Genomic DNA, 14,359 nt, shown 5'->3' on the forward strand with positions numbered 1-14,359 from the left:
ATGTCCATCCGTTGATACGGCAACAGGTCACAATGTCAAAGAGCACATCCGACCACCACTGGCTGAGCAGCGTGTGTGTGCGTGCACACGCACGTGCACGTCTGTGCTCATAACACGTAATTACACTTACATTGCATAAACACATTCATTTACATCACGATGTTTAATCTCTCCACAGAGTTTCATCTCGGTTCCACATTCATTTACATCAGGGTGTTTAATCTCTCCACAGAGTTTCATCTCGGTTCCACATTCATTTACATCACGGTGTTTAATTTTTACATTTACATTTAAGTCATTTAGCAGACGCTCTTATCCAGAGCGACTTACAAATTGGTGCATTCACCTTATGATATCCAGTGGAACAACCACTTTACAATAGTGCATCTAACTCTTTTAAGGGGGGGGTTAGAAGGATTACTTTATCCTATCCTAGGTATTCCTTAAAGAGGTGGGGTTTCAGGTGTCTCCGGAAGGTGGTGATTGACTCCGCTGACCTGGCGTCGTGAGGGAGTTTGTTCCACCATTGGGGTGCCAGAGCAGCGAACAGTTTTGACTGGGCTGAGCGGGAACTGTACTTCCTCAGAGGTAGGGAGGCGAGCAGGCCAGAGGTGGATGAACGCAGTGCCCTTGTTTGGGTGTAGGGCCTGATCAGAGCCTGAAGGTACGGAGGTGCCGTTCCCCTCACAGCTCCGTAGGCAAGCACCATGGTCTTGTAGCGGATGCGAGCTTCAACTGGAAGCCAGTGGAGAGAGCGGAGGAGCGGGGTGACGTGAGAGAACTTGGGAAAGTTGAACACCAGACGGGCTGCGGCGTTCTGGATGAGTTGTAGGGGTTTAATGGCACAGGCAGGGAGCCCAGCCAACAGCGAGTTGCAGTAATCCAGACGGGAGATGACAAGTGCCTGGATTAGGACCTGCGCCGCTTCCTGCGTGAGGCAGGGTCGTACTCTGCGAATGTTGTAGAGCATGAACCTACAGGAACGGGTCACCGCCTTTAATCTTTAATCTCTCCACGGAGTTTCATCTCGGTTCCACATTCATACGAGAAGAGAAGGGTCCAGTTTTAACTCCTCTTAAAACTGATACTGCCATAAAAAGTCATATCTTGTGGCACTGACACTTAGTCTAATCGGATTCACAAACATACATGCATACGTACGTCTCAGCTGCTGAGGGCTGGGCCTTTGATAGAGATGGGCTGAAGAAAACACACACGTGCATGCACACAGACACACACACGGATGCACACACCTTACCAATAGGCTGCACCAGTTAACATGGGCTGATAAGCTCCTTCACGGTGGCAGCTACGCTACGCTACGCATCAGTGGCTCTTATCAGAGCGTCACATTAACATATTGCATTAGGCACTAGAGGTTACCTGGGAAATGGACTGGGAGAACCCATGGATGTCCAGAGTTGTGTAGGTAAAGCAAAAGACTGAAGCTGGAATTCAATCAGTGTAGACTGGGAGCATGGAATAGAAATACATTATGTAGAACAAACACGCCTCTCGGACATGTAGAATTAGGAATCGTGCCAAAATCGGAATCACTTTTATTCACCACGTACATTGACGCATACTCCGAATTTTACTTGGTAATATGGTGCGGCTAGTGATTAACAAGATTTAGAGAGAGAAGACATACAGAGGAGTTTAAACAAAGTTTACAAACATTATATACAAATAGGTAGAGTGAACATAATATAAAGTGGATACAGTTCTATTCATTACATGTCTATCTGCAACGTTCCACAGCGTCTGCCTCCTGATCGTGTCCCAGGTGTTAACGCCGTCCATCCAGGACACACAGCTAGCTGTTGGGCTAACCAAACACACGTCTGAAGTGCAATGACTGAATTCATGCCAAATCTTTATAAGCATTACAAGCATCAGCACACAGAGAGAGAGGGAGAGAGCGAGAGAGAGAGAGAATTTAAATTTGAATCTTTATTTAACTAGGCAAGTCAGTTAAGAACAAATTCTTATTTACAATTTACAATGACAACAAAGAGCCCCAGGACAGAAACACATTAAGACCCAACCAAATTATGAGAAAGCAAAAATATAAATATTTCACACAGGAAAAGAATCAAACAAAAAAACGGCGCAAATTGGAGTACTATCTGGCCCTAAAAAGAGTACACAGTGGCAGAATACCTGACCACTGTGACTGACCCAAACTTAAATGAGGTGAACATTCTTTCCAATGTGTCCAGTAATTATCTTTTTGTTTTCTCATGATTTGGTTGGGTCTAATTGTGTTGCTGTCCTGGGGCTCTGTTTTTAGCCAGATCCAAATGTCAAATTTGATATTCCCTTTGATGGCATTGAAGGCCCTTCTTGCCTTGTCTTTCAGCTCGTTCACAGTGGCCTCGCTCTCTCAAAATTGAATAAACAAGGGAATCATTAGTGAACATTACATTCACAAAAGTTGTAAAAAAAATGTAGATGTCGAATATCATGTTATTGGCTATGTACAGCGGTGTTATAATGTGCAAGTACAGTGCATTCGGAAAGTGTTCAGACCCCTTGACTTTTTACACGTTGTTACATTACAGCCTTATTCTAAAATGTATTAAAAAAAATTATAATCCTCAGCAATCTACAATCAATACACCATAATGACAAAGCAAAAACGTTTTTTTATTTTATTTTTGCAAATGTCAAAAAACTTTAAAATACATTATTTACATAAGTATTCAGACCCTTTGCTATGAGACTTGAAATTGAGCTCAGGTGCATCCTGTTTCTATTGATCATCCTTGAGATATTTCTACAACTTGATTGGAGTCCAACTGTGGTAAATTCAATTGATTGGACATGATTTGGAAAGACACAAAGGTGTGTGTGTGTGTGTGTGTGTGTGTATGTGTGTGTGTGTGTGTGTGTGTGTGTGTGTGTGTGTGTGTGTGTGTGTGTGTGTGTGTGTGTGTGTGTGTGTGTGTGTATATACACTGCTCAAAAAAATAAAGGGAACACTTAAACAACACAATGTAACTCCAAGTCAATCACACTTCTGTGAAATCAAACTGTCCACTTAGGAAGCAACACTGATTGACAATAAATTTCACATGCTGTTGTGCAAATGGAATAGACAACAGGTGGAAATTAGCAATTGGCAATTAGCAAGACACCCCCAATAAAGGAGTGGTTCTGCAGGTGGTGACCACAGACCACTTCTCAGTTCCTATGCTTCCTGGCTGATGTTTTGGTCACTTTTGAATGCTGGCGGTGCTTTCACTCTAGTGGTAGCATGAGACGGAGTCTACAACCCACACAAGTGGCTCAGGTAGTGCAGCTCATCCAGGATGGCACATCAATGCGAGCTGTGGCAAGAAGGTTTGCTGTGTCTGTCAGCGTAGTGTCCAGAGCATGGAGGCGCTACCAGGAGACAGGCCAGTACATCAGGAGACGTGGAGGAGGCCGTAAGAGGGCAACAACCCAGCAGCAGGACCGCTACCTCCGCCTTTGTGCAAGGAGGAGCAGGAGGAGCACTGCCAAAGCCCTGCAAAATGACCTCCAGCAGGCCACAAATGTGCATGTGTCTGCTCAAACGGTCAGAAACAGACTCCATGAGGGTGGTATGAGGGCCCGACGTCCACAGGTGGGGGTTGTGCTTACAGCCCAACACCGTGCAGGACGTTTGGCATTTGCCAGAGAACACCAAGATTGGCAAATTCGCCACTGGTGCCCTGTGCTCTTCACAGATGAAAGCAGGTTCACACTGAGCACATGTGACAGTCGTGACAGAGTCTGGAGACGCCGTGGAGAACGTTCTGCTGCCTGCAACATCCTCCAGCATGACCGGTTTGGCGGTGGGTCAGTCATGGTGTGGGGTGGCATTTCTTTGGGGGGCCGCACAGCCCTCCATGTGCTCGCCAGAGGTAGCCTGACTGCCATTAGGTACCGAGATGAGATCCTCAGACCCCTTGTGAGACCATATGCTGGTGCGGTTGGCCCTGGGTTCCTCCTAATGCAAGACAATGCTAGACCTCATGTGGCTGGAGTGTGTCAGCAGTTCCTGCAAGAGGAAGGCATTGATGCTATGGACTGGCCCGCCCGTTCCCCAGACCTGAATCCAATTGAGCACATCTGGGACATCATGTCTCGCTCCATCCACCAACGCCACGTTGCACCACAGACTGTCCAGGAGTTGGCGGATTCTTTAGTCCAGGTCTGGGAGGAGATCCCTCAGGAGACCATCCGCCACCTCATCAGGAGCATGCCCAGGCGTTGTAGGGAGGTCATACAGGCACGTGGAGGCCACACACACTACTGATTCTCATTTTGACTTGTTTTAAGGACATTACATCAAAGTTGGATTAGCCTGTAGTGTGGTTTTCCACTTTAATTTTGAGTGTGACTCCAAATCCAGACCTCCATGGGTTGATAAATTTGATTTCCATTGATCATTTTTGTGTGATTTTGTTGTCAGCACATTCAACTATGTAAAGAAAAAAGTATTTAATAAGAATATTTCATTCATTCAGATCTAGGATGTGTTATTTTAGTGTTCCCTTTATTTTTTTGAGCAGTGTATGTTTCCCATGCCAATAAAGCCCTTACATTGAATTGAAAAATTGAGTGAGTGAGTGAGTGAGTGAGTGAGTGAGTGAGTGAGTGAGTGAGAGAGAGAGAGAGAGAGAGAGAGAGAGAGAGAGAGAGAGAGAGAGAGAGAGAGAGAGAGAGAGAGAGAGAGAGAGAGAGAGAGAGAGAGAGAGAGAGAGAGAGAGAGAGAGAGAGAGAGAGAGAGAGAGAGGAGGTAAAGAACCCAGGGAGAGAAGTAATACAGTATTCCTCCAGAAGATACAAGGTCTAAGGCATAAAACATATCCTGACACACACACACACACACACACACACACACACACACACACACACACACACACACACACACACACACACACACACACACACACACACACACACACACACACACACACACACACACACACACACAACCTGGTTACTGTTTTACAGGAGCTCGTTGCAGCGGTAGCCCATAGAGTGGTAGATGGTAAATGGCAGCAGGGGAGATGAGGAATGAAAGAAGGGAGGAGAGGAGCAAGGGAGAGAAGAAGTGGAGGAGGAGACGAGTGAGGGAGGGAGAGAAGCAAGGAAGGGTAGAGGAGAAGTGGAGGGAGGGCGAGAGGAGCAGAAAAGCAGCAACCAAGAGTTTTTTGGATTTTTTTGTTTCCTTAGATTTTTTTTAATTTTTTTCCGTTTATTACTATTAACCCACCCCCCCACCTCCTTCGTAGGACACATATCTTTTTTTTGTTTTTTACAGCTTTTCTGCTACATATACATACATTTTACATATACATATTACATACACATTTAGCATACATATTTGACATACATGGTACTTGTATATAAAGCAATCACAAAACAATAATACATTACCAACCATAAGCTCTTTAATCCCACCCCTCAGCCACTCTGAGCCCATCCCACCTATCACCATAGACCACCCTCGTTTGGTTCCCATGTGGCATACATTTTTCAATTGTGCTGTGATGTTTTACATTTTGAACCTTTCTAATCGTATAGTGTCCCCAGATTGTGAGCTAAAGATGAAAGCCTTTCCTACCAGTACTATTCTAACATTTATTGACTGACTATGGCTTTCCAAATCGCCCAACACTGCGATTTGTAAGGTTCATTTCGGGTGGATGTTGTGATTTTTTTTTTGAACCATTCCTCAACCTGTGACCAGCGAAGTGTTTAAAGTGTCGAGGAAGTAACAGCTGTTTGAGCGAGACCCCAGGGGTGGTCAGTGATGTGTGTGTGTGTGTGTGTGTGAGTGAGCTAGGATGGGGAAGCAATAAAGGGTGTGTGTGTGTGAGTGAGCTAGGATGGGGAAGCAATAAAGGGTGTGTGTGTGTGTGAGGGGGTGTGTGTGTGTGTGGGGGGAGGGGGGGGGGTGGTACAGGAGTGGGATAGGGGTTATGGGGGTGGGGGAATGGGGCCTTAATAGGGGGTGCAAGCAGGGGGCCTGAGGGGAGGGTGCAGATGTGATAGGGGGTGAGGGGGCAGGGTGAGGGGTGTGCAGATGTGGGTATAAGGGGATAGTAAGGGGGAGGTCTCCATACTCTGAGGCTCAGCAGAGAAGAATGTTGTTAATTTAGCTCTAACCTTTCCTCGGCTATAGCCCACAGACCAGTCACATGTACCTGATCACACACACACACACACACACACACACACACACACACACACACACACACACACACACACACACACACACACACACACACACACACACACACACACACACACACACACACACACACACACACACACACACGAAAACTACCAAAAAAGCACACTGACATACACAGACGCACTAAAACATGGAATCTGCCCACAAACCACACAGACAAACATCCATGCGGAAAATACTTGTCAACATATTCAGTTCAGTTTATGATTTACTGCAGAAAGCTGCACATAAGCTCTGCTCCCTCTGAACCAGACTCTAGTTTATTCAACTCGCCATGGAATCCCCTACCCACAACATGAACAGATTTAAAAGCTGGCACACGTAAGCACACACCTCAGTCCATGTGGATAACCAGTGAAAGCAGTGGTACGTCTCTCTCACCTGCTCAGACGATGTTACTCCTCAGGGAAGTTGTAATGTGTAGTCCCTCTCTGTATCCACAATTCAGGGAAGGCTAAACCTTTATTCAAATATCCCAAATCCTTGGGAATGGTGGGTGCTTGTTCCGTTAGATCCGACGAGTGTACGAGACTCAAGTGCGGCTCACAGAGCGAGAGGCAACAACACACACCTACGAGTGAAACGCCCTCCACCAGCTTGTACCACAGTGCATACTGACTGCCTAATCCTGCCGAGTAAAACACACTCTCACACACTCCAAATGAAGAAAATCAGCCAGTCGATGGAGAGCAAACACAGACGGCGAGAGAGGGAGCTCCAGAGTTCCCAACAGGAGGGAGGCTGAGCTGGTCGAGTGTTACACCAACAGCAAACACCCTGCCGGGGTAGAGAGAGCCAGAGGAGTCCTGGGTGTCTGGAGGAGACAAACGGATAGACAGAATAAAAACCAGAATAGAACAGCTCTCTCTTTCTATCGTCTGCTCTCTCTGTGGTGTGCACACTCACACACTCCGCTCTAGACTGAGCGAGAGAAAGACTGAACGCACGGCCCCTCCCCCATAAGCCCTGGCCCAGCCCCGAAATACACCCCCTCGGGTTTCAGCCAATAGGAGAGCACTGACCACCCACACACTGAAATACACACACTCCCAGGCCCTCCCTCTCCCTGGTGATTCAGACATTGGCACAGGTTAACACTTAGGAGTAATCACACTAAACACTCACTAACTCGGACACACGCACGTGCTTCAACACCCACATACGCAAACAGACACATATGCACACACACACACACACCAGTTGGCAGGTGTCTCAATTGACATTTTCAACCTCTCCTTGTCTCAGTCGGTAATCCTCACATTTCAAGGTGACTACCATCATTCCTGTTCCAAAAATCTCAATTTGCATACCGCTCCAACAGATCCACAGACAAGACAATCTCAATTGCACTCCACACTGCCCTCTCCCACCCAGAAAGGGGAACACCTGTGTGAGGATGCTGTTCATCGACTACAACTCAGCGTTCAAGCCCGTCACCAAGCTCACGACCCCAGGATGTGTGCCGCTTAGCCACTTCCTGTACTCCCTGTTCACCCACTCAGACACACACACCACTCACTCACTCATTACCTCAGACGCGCAAACACATACTCACATACACACAATAACTCACACGCGCAAACACATACTCACATACACACAATAACTCACACGCGCAAACACATACTCACATACACACAATAACTCACACTCACTCACTCACTCACTCACTCACTCACTCACTCACTCACTCACTCACTCACTCACTCACTCACTCACTCACTCACTCACTCACTCACTCACTCACTCACTCACTCACTCACTCACTCACACAGTCATTACCGACACTACACACATACAGTATACCCACACCGCCTCTCACTCCTAAACTGCAGCTAAAATGATTATTGATTAGATGTAATACTACCAGTATAATTATCTTTATTGATTTCCATTAACATTAGTATCAATCTATGTATCCTGCTACTGGTCACTGTTACACCTGTTTACATGTATATATTAGTATCTGTTTATCTATGTATCCTGCTACTGGTCACTGTTACACCTGTTTACATGTATATATTAATATCTATTTATCTATGTATCCTGCTACTGGTCACTGTTACACCTGTTTACATGTATATATTAGTATCTATTTATCTATGTATACTGCTACTGGTCACTATTACTCCTGTTGACATGCATATATTAGTATCTGTTTATCTATGTATCCTGCTACTGGTCACTGTTACACCTGTTTACATGTATATATTAGTATCTATTTATCTATGCATCCTGCTACTGGTCACTATTACACCTGTTTACATGTATATATTAGTATATATTTATCTATGTATCCTGCTACTGGTCACTATTACTCCTGTTGACATGCATATATTAGTATCTATTTATCTATTTATCCTGCTACTGGTCACTATTACTCCTGTTGACATGCATATATTAGTATCTATTTATGTATTTATCCTGCTACTGGTCACTATTACTCCTGTTTACATGTATATATTAGTATCTATGTATCCTGCTACTTGTCACTATTACTCCTGTTTACATGTATATATTAGTATCTATTTATCTATGCATCCTGCTACTGGTCACTATTACTACTGTTTACATGCATATATTAGTATCTATGTATCTATGCATCCTGCTACTGGTCACTATTACTCCTGTTTACATGCATATATTAGTATATATTTATCTATGTATCCTGCTACTGGTCACTATTACTCCTGTTGACATGCATATATTAGTATCTATTTATCTATTTATCCTGCTACTGGTCACTATTACTCCTGTTTACATGTATATATTAGTATCTATTTATCTATTTATCCTGCTACTGGTCACTATTACTCCTGTTTACATGTATATATTAGTATCTATGTATCCTGCTACTTGTCACTATTACTCCTGTTTACATGTATATATTAGTATCTATTTATCTATGTATCCTGCTACTGGTCACTGTTACACCTGTTTACATGTATATATTAGTATCTATGTATCTATGCATCCTGCTACTGGTCACTATTACTCCTGTTTACATGCATATATTAGTATATATTTATCTATGTATCCTGCTACTGGTCACTATTACTCCTGTTGACATGCATATATTAGTATCTATTTATCTATTTATCCTGCTACTGGTCACTATTACTCCTGTTGACATGCATATATTAGTATCTATTTATCTATTTATCCTGCTACTGGTCACTATTACTCCTGTTTACATGTATATATTAGTATCTATGTATCCTGCTACTTGTCACTATTACTCCTGTTTACATGTATATATTAGTATCTATTTATCTATGCATCCTGCTACTGGTCACTATTACTACTGTTTACATGCATATATTAGTATCTATGTATCTATGTATCCTGCTACTGGTCACTATTACTCCTGTTTACATGTATATATTAGTATCTATGTATCCTGCTACTTGTCACTATTACTCCTGTTTACATGTATATATTAGTATCTATTTATCTATGCATCCTGCTACTGGTCACTATTACTCCTGTTGACATGCATATATTAGTATCTATTTATCTATGTATCCTGCTACTAATAAAATGCAAATTAATTTCTTAAAAATCATACAATGTGATTTTCTGGATTTTTGTTTTAGATTCTGTCTCTCACAGTTGAAGTGTACCTATGATAAAAAATTACAGCCCTCTACATGCTTTGTAAGTAGGAAAACCTGCAAAATCGGCAGTGTATCAAATACTTGTTCTCCCCACTGTATATACAGTTGAAGTCGGAAGTTTACACTCACTTAGGTTGGAATCATTAAAACTCGTTTTTCAACCACTCCACACATTTCTAGTTAACAAACTATAGTTTTGGCAAGTCGGTTAGGACATCTACTTTGTGCATGACACAAGTCATATTTCCAACAATTGTTTACAGACCGATTATTTGACGTATAATTCACTGTATCACAATTCCAGTGGGTAAGAAGTTTACATACACTAAGTTGGCAGGGCTCGCAATTTCACTGTACTTGTGCACGTGACAAATACTTCAAACTTGAAGCATTGATATAACTTACTAATGCTAAATTCGACATGACAGAGCACTACAGGAAAATAGCAGACAACGGTTCTCTCTCGCCCTCTGTGTTTGTGTCGTGCATCTGAATGTGTGTCCGCATTTGCATATGTCTCAGACAAACACTGCAGCAACAGAAAGCAGAAAGAAAGTGACGTAACAAGTCTTTCCGTATAAAGAAAACACTGCTTAGCCTATAGACTACATTTGTAGAGGAAGCAAAACACAGTCACAATATCACAAATAATTCAGAGAGAAGGTCCACTCAAGGACAGCACAGATACAAAGACACTTTGTGCTGTGACACTTAAACTTCTGCTGCTCTAAACTCCAAAATCTGTCCCCTCACCGTTTCAGAAACACACACACACACGTATACACGCACACACACACAAACACTAAAACACACACACGGACGTGCAAACACACTCACGGTGAGGCGTGATAAGAAAACATGAGTGGAAATGCTAATAGACCATATGACACTGTCATGGCTGTACAGTCACAGAGAGCCGGGACTCTGGACAGCAGGTGTGTGTGTGTGTGTGTGTGTGTGTGTGTGTGTGTGTGTGTGTGTGTGTGTGTGTGTGTGTGTGTGTGTGTGTGTGTGTGTGTGTGTGTGTGTGTGTGTGTGTGTGTGTGTGTGTGTACAGTAGGCATCTGTGTACGTGCATCTATTTTGCGTTTGTGTGTGCGCACGCGCGCCTCGCTTGTGTGTACGCGCGGTGTGTGTGTGTGCCTGTGTGTGTGAGTATAGTAAAGGACAACGGGGAGTACTTGAAAAGTTGATTCAGTCTCGAACAGGGGTTGTCAAACTTTCTGTTGCTATGACCAACAACCTTATGCCTTCCATATACACACTAAGTATACAAAGCATTAAGAACATTGAGAGAGGGAGCTCCAGAGTTCCCAAAGAAGGGAGGCTGAGCTGGTGTAGTGTTACACCAACCGCAAGCATCCTCATAGTGCCCTCCGCTACACTCGACTGGTGTGTGTGTATGAATGTGTGTGTGTGTGTGTGTGTGTGTGTGTGTGTGTGTGTGTGTGTGTGTGTGTGTGTGTGTGTGTGTGTGTGTGTGTGTGTGTGTGTGTGTGTGTGTGTGTGTGTGTGTGTGTGTGTGTGTGTGTGTGTGTGAGAGAGAGAGAGAGAGAGAAGTGTGTGTTCCGCTCGAGCCGCAGTTCCAGACAGATGGTCAATATTTGATGAGTCTCCAGGTGGCACAGTGGCTCTTCTAATGGCCATCTTTAACACGGGTGTGTGTGTGTGTTCTCGACACTTTAAGACAGGCTCTCCAGATCAAAGAGCTCTTTCTCACACACGCTAGTCACACACACATCACACGCCAGACACACACATCCATAATGCATCACATACTGGCGTCCCCAGAAGTGCGAAGTAACAGCGATGCTGTTAATAGAGAGAAAAATGAGAGAAAGCGAAGCGGAGGAGGAGAGCAGTCAGAGGACCGTATGCTTTGATGGCAGTGTGTGTGAACCAGCGAACCACACCATGACATGGGGGCGGGGGACCTAATCATCCGTTCACAACACAATCAGCGAAAGTGGCACGGGGTGAAGTGGGGGGATTGGGAAAAGGGTGAGGGGGGGTGAGGGATTTGGGGTCACGTGACTTTGGGGAAAATCTAGGACTATAGATACTGGCTTGTGTCCAAATACCCGTACCTGCGTCCTAAATAGTAGGCCTTTTGAGTATGCGAAAAAATAAAGTTGAATACTATGCGACATTTTCGAAAGTCTAGTGTATTTTCAATGCTCGGTATGTCATACTTATTTCGGCTTTGACAACAGCTGATCAATTAGATCAATGGGGATGCGCTACCGAAATAAACGAATAGCGGAAAACAAATTTTGCGCATGACGCATTCTCAGTATGCGAAGATAGAACGTTTTTTACTATGTGGGTTTAAATACCAGGATGTTATACTCATATCGGCACTTTATCTAGTAGAATTCGATGCACACTTTTCCACAATGCATTGGAAGATATGGGCTGCGAGTGATGGGCACTAGATCTCTTCAAGTAGCCAAACAACAAAACTAAGCTACTTCATTGTAAATTTGCTGAATAGCGAAGCTTCTGTGGTGGTGTTCAAATAGTAGTTTTTATTTTTCCTTAAAAGTATCACGAGTATTGCATCGTAGGTTACATCTTTGAAAACAGAAGTCTTTAAAAAAAAAAGTTTTTTTACCTAAAGTCGATTTCTGTTTTGTAATTGAAAAGTGTTTCTTGTTCTCTTGGCCTTAGTCAGACCTTTTAAACGAAATACTAAACCATCATTTGATTGTGTCGGCACCGGGGACTCGGGATGTGTCTGCGTTATTGATGTCATGTTAATCAGGCTTTTTGTTTCGAACATATGGATTGTTTTAGTTTTGTAGGCTACCTGTTTCATTATTTAATGTATGGATCAAGCCTTAACTCCTTACCAATGATCAGTGCTTTAGTTTATAATGTTGCTGTCCAGCGGTTCTGAATTTGCGATGTGCCCATCTGTCCACGTTTTTCTGTGCAATAGCCTTTTGATTTGAACATTTGAAAAGTTCTGGTGATTTCATTTATATATGTTACAGAACTTTGGTTTCACTTATAAATATGTTAAAATGGAACCAAATTATATTTTTCTGTCTTCAGTCCTTTTTAAAAAGGATATATCGGCTATATGGGCTACAGTATATGTCAAATGTGATAGTCTGCCTATAACCAGCCTGAGTAGGCCTATACATCCATTCCTATTCTATTCAGAGTTTAGAGTACATTTTGGAAATGCCTACTCTTCAGAACCGATAATAGCTCAACCTGGACAATTGTTTTCAAAGATTTAGCCTGTTTGACAAAGTCAGCACTTCGACACCAAAACTCAACTTCACACCTGCGAGCTACAGTGAGTTGAAAAAGATTTGTTGAAACAAGAGTAGACCTTCTTCTTAACGAGCAGTGGTGCAATGAGACACTTGCTCACAATGAAAGTCAGGCACAACAGGGAGATTCACACGGTTGTGTTTTTAGGCAAGCAAGAATTAGCATTCAGAGGTCATGGTGAGTGTAAAGAATCAGCTAATAACGGAAACTACTTGGAAATACTGGATTTCTTGGCTGAGTATGACAGCCCGTTAAACTGCCATTTTGCTACGCCTACCGTGTTCCACAGGCACTTCCAGCAAAATCCAAAATGACTTGATACACGCGGTCGCGAATGTAATGACAGATGTCATGAAAACCCCCTTTGTAACCATCACGGTTGACGAGACAACAGCCATCAGCAAAGTAGCACAAATGTCTTATGTGTTGCGTTACACTACCGATGGTGGTGTGAAGGAAAGGTTTTTCAAATGTTGAGGATGTAACTGAGGTTAAACGGGCAGCTGCTCGAATTATCAGCTTTTTAGAGGCACGGCCAAAGTTGTGGCAAAGTGTTACGATGGGGCCGCAGTCCTGGCCTCTGGTATAAACAGAGTACAAACCAAGGTGAAAGAAACTATCCCGCAAGCTCTGTTCATTCATTGCTATGAGCACACTCTTAATCTGGTCATGTCACAAGGTGCTGGTAAACAAAAAAAATGCAAAAAAACATTTCTCTCATCTTGTTGGCCTAGCAGCGTTTTTATCAAGATCTGTCAAGTGAACAAAACTACTGGATGAAATATGCCAACAGGATGGAACCTCTCCTCACGCTTAGTTTGCACAGTGTATGAAAAAAAGGCGGAACTCATTGAACTCTTTGAATACATACATACATACATAGATACATACATACATTTGAATACATGAAGACACCGTTCTCAGCGCAGATGGACACATGATGCGCCTGGCAAGCTTCGAGTTATGCTTTCTGCTATCCGCGTTCTACTCCATATTTGCATACTCCGACGTGCTGTTTGGAATGTTGCAGAACAGGGAGTTTGACATGCAGTTCTGCTTGTCCAGGGTGGATAACTTCTGCAACACCACAGAGAGGGAAAAATTAAAATTCGATTCCATCTCCGAGGACACTGTGATTGAGACCGAGTTCCAAGGGAGCGCGGGACACATATGCAAGGAGACGTTCGCGGGCAGTACCAACAGCTACACAGTGCGATCATCGACA

At 43.5% G+C, this 14,359-nt stretch overlaps 1 protein-coding gene across 1 annotated transcript in view; it reads right to left on the reverse strand.

The window, feature by feature from the left end:
• LOC139562764 (xylosyl- and glucuronyltransferase LARGE2s-like) overlaps nt 1–7,161 on the reverse strand; it is an 89,604-nt gene extending 82,443 nt beyond the window's left edge. The window contains exon 1 of the mRNA XM_071380761.1: nt 6,614–7,161. The gene's annotated coding sequence lies outside the window, so the exon portion shown is untranslated. The remainder of the gene's footprint in view (nt 1–6,613) is intronic.
• Between the last annotated feature and the right edge of the window lie 7,198 nt (nt 7,162–14,359).

Source organism: Salvelinus alpinus, chromosome 33, assembly GCF_045679555.1.
Source record: "Salvelinus alpinus chromosome 33, SLU_Salpinus.1, whole genome shotgun sequence".
NCBI lineage: Eukaryota > Metazoa > Chordata > Actinopteri > Salmoniformes > Salmonidae > Salvelinus > Salvelinus alpinus.